Source organism: Palaemon carinicauda, unplaced genomic scaffold (genome assembly GCF_036898095.1).
Source record: "Palaemon carinicauda isolate YSFRI2023 unplaced genomic scaffold, ASM3689809v2 scaffold15, whole genome shotgun sequence".
NCBI classification, from domain to species: domain Eukaryota; kingdom Metazoa; phylum Arthropoda; class Malacostraca; order Decapoda; family Palaemonidae; genus Palaemon; species Palaemon carinicauda.
In genome coordinates, this window is record NW_027169036.1 from 412,501 (window position 1) to 422,500 (window position 10,000).

Consider the following 10,000-nt stretch of genomic DNA (forward strand, 5'->3'; position numbering starts at 1 on the left):
AGAGAGGTGATCGTATTTTGGCCTCCGCACCCAGGAGTCGTACTTTCAAAACGGAAAGTGGAAACATCATATTGATATTCACGTCGCCGGGGAGGTTCAGAGAAGGTTGTTGGGACGCTAAAGGCAGATATGTCGAATTGTGAGCACCTGCTCCAAGGTTGCACGGCTCGTTCAGCGGATGACCCTTATCCCCGCTCAGAGGTCCCTCGTGGTAACCACTTGGGCCGATCTGCTGTTCCGCCAATGGAAGGGCGAGGACCTTCAGACCCGATAGGTCTCCAGAGCTGCCAACCCTCTGCCTGGAAGCGGCCTTACGGCCGTTTATCCATCACCATTGACTGGCTCCTCAGCCCCTCTGCGAGTAAATGAGCTGCCCTCCGCCTGCGGGGCGGAAACTTAATCCTCCGCTCAGCGGCCCACCGCAGCCGATCTGTCCTCATGGGAGCAAGAGGCTTTTTCAGGTACCCCGAGGGTATCGTTCAGGTCACCATTAAGGGATCCTTCTCCGGGGAGGAGAGCTATGGACCCGATTCCCCAGACCCCTTGGGAGGATTTTTATCCGTCAGACGGCACCGTCTATCCTCCCCCGGTCTTCGAGGACCATCCACGCCGGCAAGGACCAGAGGACCATGCGAAGGGGCACCGTCCTAGGTCTCACACATATGGCTCTGAGTCCTCGGACCCCTCTCCAGTATGGAAGCGGAGACAAAGAGAAGAGGAGCGCACAGAACTCCCTTGGAAGGGAGATTGGACTGCCGGGAGAAGTGATCTCCTGATCCCTGGCAGGGTGCCTCAGGTAGGGCACACATATACAGTGAGGGGACTTTGGAGATGGGATCTTGGAACCACCAGGAGGACAAGGTAGTGGGAGAAGTGTCATCCTTCTGGAGAGTTTTGGGTCTTATAAGAAGGTTCAACGACCAACCTGATCCTGTTCTGGTGCAAGTTCGACCCCATGACACCGATCTCAAACGCCCTTTATGGAGTCCCTAGGGAGGCAAGGCCCTCCCTGATTCTTCCCCTGGACCTCTCTGCAACAAGGCTGAATGCAAAGCTATTACCAGACCCAGCAGCAGCTCTGAAAGACGAGTTTCAACACACCTCGGACGGCCTCAATGTGTACTCCTTCACTCTATTTTCCCTTCGGAGGTAGACCTTAAACCGTCTTCGGGGGGCGAAGCAGGTAAAGATGACTCTGATAGCCCCGTGGTGGCCCGAAAAGGAGTGGTTCACAGATCTGAGGTCCTTGGCAAGTGAATCACCATGGCCCCTGCCACTACGTCGAGATCTGTTAAGGCAACCCCACTTTCAGAGGTTCCACAAAGGCCTCCAAAACCTCTCCCTTCAAGCGTGGAGACTATACAGCGTTTGCTAAGAAGGGAAGGGTACTCCAAGAGGGCAGCCTTACAGAGGACCTTAAATCTCGGATATTCCTCGACAGCCATATGCCAGTCGAGATGGGCAACCTTTGTGAAATGGTGCAACAAAGAGGGCATACTGCCCCTCAAAGCCTCGATCCCGGTCATTCCTCGACCGGAACATGTCAGTACCAGCAGTAAAGGGATTCTAAGCTGCCCTGGGCCAGGTATTCCCCCTGAAGGGCTTGAACCTAAGCTCCTCCAAGTGCCTCTTGATGCTGGTAAAAGGGTTTGAGCAGTTCCCCCCCCCCCCTCTGGGTCCCTCAAGGCTCCCAGGTGGGACATCATCAAAGTCCTAGATGCCCTGAAGAAGCCTCCATTCGATCCTCTGAGACAAATTAATGACGGAGAGCTAACCCTGAAGACTGTGTTTCTTCTCTCCCTGGCCTCGGCCAAGAGAATAGGTGAGTTCCACGGGCTCTCAGCGAATGCCTCCCATTCTCACGGGTTTAAGGAGTTGGTCTTCAAATTCATTACCTCTTTTGTGGCGAAAACACAGAACCCGGCGGTAGATAACCCCGCTTCAACGAGTTCACCATACCCGCTATTCCCAGGACAGATGACCCAGAGGACCTTCTCTTGTGCCAAGCAGAAGTATCTCTCGAGGGCCTCTGCCCTCAGACCGGATATCAGGAGACTTCGTGACGATGGGTAGAGTGAAGAAGGCGGTCTCTGAGAATACGATCGCCTTTTGGCTCCAGGAGACGATCCGAAGGGCGTACCTGATCAAGGGAGAAGCCTACGTTCCTTAATACCCCTTTTTGTTCTCCTTGGCAGGCCTTATCCCCTCCGCTGATCCCTCACCTCTCTTGCAGGGGTCTATTTGCCCGCCTCCTAATGCTGAGGTTCCAAATTATTTGGACGTGGAGAGCGTACGTGTCGGAATAAGTGCCAGTTTCTAAGAAAACTGTGTTTTTCCTAACATACATACTACATGGCTACAATGTAATTTCCCCCCCCCCCCCCTCCTGTCACCGCTATAGACCCAAATGTCACATGGCTGATGCCAACCTGAGAAGGTCGACCGAATCGTCCCCCTAGGGCATTCTGGGAAACAGGAGAGGTCAGGGTCGCGCAGGTAAGAAGGGGGGGGGGGGGGTGGGTTTCAGGGTGGCTTGTTGGGGGGGGGGGAATTCTGACTGGAAAATAGACGATAAGGGTAAACTCCTAGTTATTGGGATGTGGTATGTTAGGAAAAATAAAATTTCCTTAGAAATTGTCATATATATATGTGTGTGTATGTATGTATGTATATGTGTATGTATATCTGCTAACAAATATAGGTTTGGTCTTGAGGCAGAACGTTTCAGATTTCTTGAAGATATTTTGCAGTTTATCTAATAATGGGGCTTTGAGTTTACTAAAAAGCTTTGAAAAATATTCGGTATTTGTTTACAAGACCACGTTCTCCATATAGCTTACTGCCAAATTATGCAAAGCTATTTTTTTCTTTATTACTTTTTCATAATTTAAAACAATTCGGCACATGGCAAACAAGTTGAAATTATAAAGAAAACTTTCCTGGATTCTTCACTAAATGACCTGGAACTGACATCGTCAACATAGTCAACCAAACAGGAGTACGTGATGCCAGCGTACATTTGATTAATATTCAAAATATATACTAAATTAAAAATCGAGTAATTACTCAAAAGTTTCCATAAAATTTACAATTAACAAATAGTGACACTTTTGAGTAATTACTGCCTTTTTAATTTAGTGTATATTTTGAATATGCTCGTATATCAAATGTACACTGGCATTACGAACTTCTGTTTCGTTGATTATGTTTACGTTGTCAGTTCCAGGTCGTTTAGGGGGGGGGGGACCAGGCTAGTTTTTTTTTCTTTTTTTATAACCACATAGTTTTTTTTTTTATAATTTTAACTCTTCCTATGTTGCGAAATGTTTTAAATTATGAAAAAGTAATAGAGGAAAACAATACCTTTACATAATTTGGCAGTATATGGAGAGCGAGGTCTTGTAAACAAATACCAAAAATTCATTAACATATAAACAACTCCCTTTGTGAATAATCGTCAATTATACGTCGTATAATGAAAGGCTAGATGATGTGCAAACGACTAAAGTATTTTATTCCGTCTATGCTATGTCAGGATGGCCGAGCGGTCCAAGGCGCTGCGTTCAGGTCGCAGTCCGGTCTTCCGGGCGTGGGTTCGAATCCCACTCCTGACATTGATGTTTTGTTCTCATTCCCCGTGTTTTGTCGGTGAGTTTCCATTTTATACTTTTGAAAGTTTTTATTCCGACTGGTCAATAGTTTTAGCCTTATAAGAATGTGTAGAGTAACTTCGATATTAAAAAGGGTAGAAAGTTTTTGACGTTGCTGCAAAGAAGTGTGACGATATCAACTAGGCTTTTGCAATTTTTATACACGTGTTCGCCGATTATTCAGATGTTATACTCGTGGTATTTCAAAACCGTGTACCTGTTGATGTACGGTATATAAACATAGATTTCAAAAACCAAAAGAGAGGAAGGTCCCACCGAGACTCGAACTCGGATTGTTGGATTCAGAGTCCAAAGTGCTAACCATTACACCATGGGACCTGTTGACGGAGAAATGAAAACAAGTTTATAGATTTTTTTAATTTTCTAAACTTTCATTTTGTTTATAACTATATTGGCAAACATTATTTGAAGGATTATATACGGTAAGCTTTCATGAAAGAAACAATAAACTAATCATAAGTAAAGGTAATTTCGTGTGTACATATAGAAATCACCCCCATTTCTCTCTCTCATAGATCCTTCATGTGAGCATCTCACTCTCCCCCCTCCCCCCCTCATCCTAACCTTTCACCTTTATGTCATCAGAAATCTTGAACTTTAAAAGTCTAATAATCTCTCGCTCTCTCCAGTTCAGCATTGCAATATTAGAAAAAAATTGTCTTCAATATTATAATTCATAATAATTCTCTCTCTCTCTCTCTCTCTCTCTCTCTCTCTCTCTCTCTCTCTCTCTCTCTCTCTCTCTCTATATATATATATATATATATATATATATATATATGTAGACAGCTATCGAACGGATTTGGGTTGACGCTCAATGGCAATAAGGGGCCCAGCTTGCTGGAACAAACTACCTCTGGAAATAAGAAAATGTACAAATGTTAGTTCTGATTTATTCAAAAAGAAACTTAAGCAATATTTTTAAAATTTTACTCGAATGTATATAGTATATCCTAGATTTTTACAATCCAATTATTGTGAATTTTATGTAAATAATTTATATTGTTATGTAACAGAATAACCATTTTATAATGGAATAAAGGTTTTTGACTTTGACTCTCTCTCTCTCTCTCTCTCTCTCTCTCTCTCTCTCTCTCTCTCTCTCTCTCTCTCTCTCGCCCCTGAGCTTCGCTAGAAATAATTTTCAACGCACGATGAGATTCACAATCCTCTTGTGACACCAACCTTGATCGGTTAACCGGGAACACATTGCATTATAGTTTTCTCTTGTTCTCTTGTAGCGTAATTTATTTGAATATTGATTTTAGTCTGTCCCCTAGAAGCCAATTTTGCAAGTTATATCCCTTTATTGTACACTTTGAAGTATAATAGATGTGAAAGGGTTCTTTTTAACGTTGTTACTTATCTAAAGATATTTTATATTTTTTTAATTCTCATATAGTTTGTTTATTTCTTATCCTCATTGGGCAATTTACCCTGTTGGAGCTCTTGGACTTGTAGCATCCTGCTTTTTCAAACTGTGATGTAGCTTGACTATTATTATTATTATTATTATTATTATTATTATTATTATTATTATTATTATTATTATTATTATTATTATTACTTGCTAATCTGCAACCCTAGTTGGAAAAGCAGGAAAGGAAAATCAAATATTTTAAGAACAGCAACAACAGTAGAATAAATATTTCCTATGTAAATTATAAAAACTTTCTAACAAATCAAGAGGAAGAGAAATTAGAGAGAAGAGTCTCCCGAGTGTACCCTTAAGCTAGAGAACTCTAACCCAAGAGACAGTGGAAGACCATGTTGCAGAGGCTATGGCACTGCCCAATACTAGAGAACAATGGTTTGATTTTCGATTGTCCTAGAAGAGCTTCTTACCATAGCTAAAGAATCTCTTCTACCCTTACCATGAGGAAAGTACCCACTGAACAATTACAGAGCTGTAATTAACCCCTTGGGTGAAGAAGAGTTGTTTAATAATATCAATGTTGTCAGGTGCATGATGACAGAGGAGAATCTGTAAAGAACAGGCTAGACCATTCGGTGTATGTGTAGGCAAAGGGAAAGTGAATCATAACCAGAGAGAAGTATCCAAACATACAATTATTTATTTATTTATTTACTTAATTATATACTGTCCCGCTTTTGGGAGGAAGAGTAGTCGTACCCTTCATCATTTTTGACGGCTCGGGTACACTAGTATGTATATATATATATATATATATATATATATATATATATATATATACATATATATATACATATATATATATATACATATATATATATATATATATATATATATATATATATATATATATATATATACATACATATATACATACATATATACACACACACACACACACATATATATATATATATATATATATATATATACTGTATATATATATATATATATATATATATATATATATATATATATATATATATATATATATATATATATATATATATATATATAATCCTATCTGAGTGTGCCTACCTTAACGGGGTGAAATGGTTTGCGTATTGCTATGATCAGTAAAACTGTACTAACCAGGCCCACCCATACTAGGTTGGTTTGCTGTGAGTGATCAGAGAAAAATCTCCCTCCATCACCAATGTGCAGTGGTCAGCGTAGCAATGAAAACTGTCCAAACCCCAGACATGGATTGACATACCTGATGTCTATGTGTACGAAAAACGGCTACGTTTGTTGTTGCTTTTGTTTTGTGTGTACATACATACATACATACAAACATACATACACTTTCCGAGTGGGGATACCTTTACGTCGTGAAAGAAGTTATGTATAGCCAAGATCAGAAAAGTTGTACTAGTCAGGGCCACCCATACTATGTTGCTTTGCTGTAAGCGACCAGACTAAAATTTCCCACCATCACCAATTTCTAGTGGCAGGCGTGGTGAGGTAAATGGCCAAGCCCAAGATATGACGAAGGGCATGTCTTATACCTTTGTCCAGAAGTGGTCTAAAAACTGATCATTTGTTATATATATATATATATATATATATATATATATATATATATATATATATATATATATATATATATATATATATTTTCTGTATATCTTTTTTGTATCACGTATAATGTTTGCCTTTTGATTTCAATTTTTTCAATTATATTATGATGTTTCCTCTGCATATGTCGTGTATCAGGTTAATAATTTTTTTCCAACCAGTAACCGGTTTTCTATTATTATTATTATTATTATTATTATTATTATTATTATTATTATTATTATTATTATTATTATTTGCTAAGGTACAACCCTAGTTGGAAAAGCAGAATGCTATAAGCCCGAGGGCTCCAAAAGGGAAAATAGCCCAGTGGGGTAAAGGAATAAGGAAATGACAAGAGAAGTAATTAACAATTAAAATAAAAAAAATTTCAACAGTAACAACATTAAAATGAATCTTACATATATAAACTATAAAAACTTTGAGAACTAGAGAAAGAAAAGTGTGCCTGAGTGAACCCTCACGCAAGTGAACTCTACCCCAAGACAATGAAAGACCATTGTACAGAGGCTATGGCACTATCCAAGACAAGAGAACAGGTTTGATTTTTTAGTGACCTTCTCCTAGAAGAGCTGCTTACCACAGCTAAAGAGTCTTCTACCCTTACGAAGAAGAAAATTTCCACTGAACAATTACATTGCAGTAGTTAGCCCCTTGAGCGAGGAAGAATTGTTTGGTAATCTCAGTGTTGTCAGGTGTATGAGGACAGAGGAGAATATGTAATGAATAGGCCAGACTATTCAATGTAGGTGTAGGCAAAAGGAAATTGAGCTGTAACTAGAAAGAAGGATCCAATGCAGTATTGTCTGGCCAGTCAAAGCTGTAGTATCTCAACGGAAGGCTGGTGCCCTGGCCAACCTACTACGTAGATTTGTTTTAGATATTACAGGGAAGGAAACTGTTCGAACGCTATTTTCATATGTATGTTCACAGAGTTGTATTAGTATGAAATAGTTTTATTAATAATTCAGATCAACCATTAAGCTTCATTGATATATGACTTTGTGAACTTTTTTCCTCAATTTATTTTGTTTGTTATGAGTCGTAAGATATCTTTGAAATGTAGCCTATCATTATCAGAGATACAATATTTATCTTTCTTGTAATGAAGATTTCTGTGGGAACTTCTTCAGTTTCCCCCTCACCCCCAACTGTCTCGTTTATTTTCTACCCCAGTTCAACTCTTAATCCCCGACAACAGATAAACACTTGCTGTGTCGTTACTGCCACTGCCACATGTTACTGAGAGTGAGTGCCACATGGATAGTGGTTTGGTGACCGAAGCGTAGATGGCGTTGCCAACGTTCTGTCGGAGGCTGTGTCGTCACAAACATTAATTGGCCACCGGCCACGCGTCTATGGAGTTGACGTTGGAGATGTCCGGATGCATGTCATTGACTCTGTCGTGGCCTTCGTGTGTGTTAATTTATAGTGGGAAAATCGCGTTTTGTTTGTAATTGGGACATGTGTTTCTGTTTAGTTCTTTGCTTACTATATTACTTCATGGTTATTTATTATTTATTTCCTGATCGGTTTTATCTCTGTACATATGATCTTTCTACTGTGGGAGTTTTATTTATCAACTAGAAAGCCTTTTATGTAAATATGTCCGCTTTCCGAATGGTATAAATAATATAGAAATATAATTATAATCATAGTTGATAATCTTTCGTATGTTAAGTGGATTGATTTCTATAATGTTGGAGGTCAAAAACTGCTTGTTACCTGTCGAAAAAGTGTAACGCCAATCCATGGAAGTCAAGCAATCAATTAGACTTTTCAATCCATTTGTTAAGCAGTAAGATTTCAACAGTTTCTTGCATCACTTATTATAATTAATAATATTATCATCATCATGGTTATCATCCCGTAGTGGTTTTTGATGTATTAGTCGTATACGTTATTATGTACAGAACCTAATTATCTTATTTTGGCTATGTATTTCTGTCATAACATTATAATTGTTGGTTTTAAATCGTGTTAGTAAAATATATTGGTAATAATAATGATACAATTAATGATAATTATGTTAATTATTTCAACTAAGTCATTCTTATTTACATTATACTATTTTTTTTTAGTATAATACATTTAAAATCAAATTTTTTAAAGTTTGCAGAACGTTTTTTTTTTTTTTTTTTTTTTTTTTTTTTTTTTTTTTTTTTTTATATCATAAACATTGTGTGTGGTGTAGTCTAATAGAAGTTTATTTTCCTGTCCGTAATGTGAAACAGACTTGTAGATAATCATATAGACTTTTGTTATTAAGTTTTTTTTTTTTTTCTTTGTAGTGTAATTGAAATTAATAGTGAAATTAAAAATAGAATTTTTGTATGTGTAATGTAATTGAAATTAATGATAGAGCATATTTTATTTAGTTGGGGTGGCGGAATTTTTGAGTGGATTGAAATTGAAATATATGACGAATTACAGAAACTTATATTCTTCGTTTTTTCTTTTCCTTTATGCATTGTAACGGGATTAATCATGGATTACAAAATGGTCTTTCGTTTTACCAGCAGTATTAATAACGCTAATTTTGCAATATGGTAACTTGTGTATTGTTTTTTTTTCTGGGTATAAAGATGGTGAAATGGAGGATCAAGTATTTGAGGAATCTCGGAGAAAATTAAATTTTCAGGGTATTTTAACCAAGGAAAGTTACAGTCTGGTTGTAATAGGATTATCAAGGCCTTCATAAAAGAACTGGGACATTATTATTTTTAAATATTTAATTGTAGTTTGGCAAAACAGTTTTAACACCCTTACTCTTTCATCTTCTTATCCCCCTCCTCTACAATGTCTACAATCACTCTGTCTTATAATATTGAACCTAGTCCTTAATATTTCAAAACGCCATCAGACACAGTCAGTGGCTTTTCCAAAGTTTTCAGGATTAGGCATCATCAGCCGAAATTGATATCATGAGGCAAAGCAATATTTATATCCTAGTTTTCAAAAGCCTACATCAAACATGCATTATCATTATTTCATAGTTTTTGGAAACCTACATTAAACATGTATAATCAATATTTACTTTAATGTTTTTAGAACCATGCAAATAAATATACTTCAATATGTGATCCGTAGTTTTACAAATTCATTATAAAACATGAATCATCAAAATTTACTTTCCAGGTTGTTTTAAGAGTCGTACATCATTAAACGTAAGCAATAATGACTTTTTTTTTTTTTTGTTGGGGGGGGGGATGTACCTCTTTCAACTGGCGCAGCAAATATTTCTTATTTTTTAGAATATATAATAGGCAACGAGGTAAACAGACTATGAGGTTGATAATTATTTCTTGGGAAATAA

The 10,000-nt window shown here is 38.0% G+C and overlaps 1 long non-coding RNA gene and 2 other non-coding genes across 3 annotated transcripts in view; 2 read left to right on the top strand and 1 right to left on the bottom strand.

Annotated features, from left to right (window-relative positions):
- LOC137635623 (uncharacterized) overlaps positions 1 to 8,657 on the top strand; it is a 95,672-nt gene extending 87,015 nt beyond the window's left edge. Inside the window, exon 3 of the long non-coding RNA XR_011042732.1 lies at positions 7,886 to 8,657. This is a non-coding gene — a long non-coding RNA (uncharacterized lncRNA). The remainder of the gene's footprint in view (positions 1 to 7,885) is intronic.
- TRNAL-CAG (transfer RNA leucine (anticodon CAG)) lies at positions 3,531 to 3,614 on the top strand. The gene has a single exon. It is a non-coding gene; the product is annotated as a tRNA-Leu (tRNA).
- On the bottom strand, positions 3,918 to 3,989 carry TRNAQ-CUG (transfer RNA glutamine (anticodon CUG)). The gene has a single exon. It is a non-coding gene; the product is annotated as a tRNA-Gln (tRNA).
- Positions 8,658 to 10,000: the final 1,343 nt, after the last annotated feature.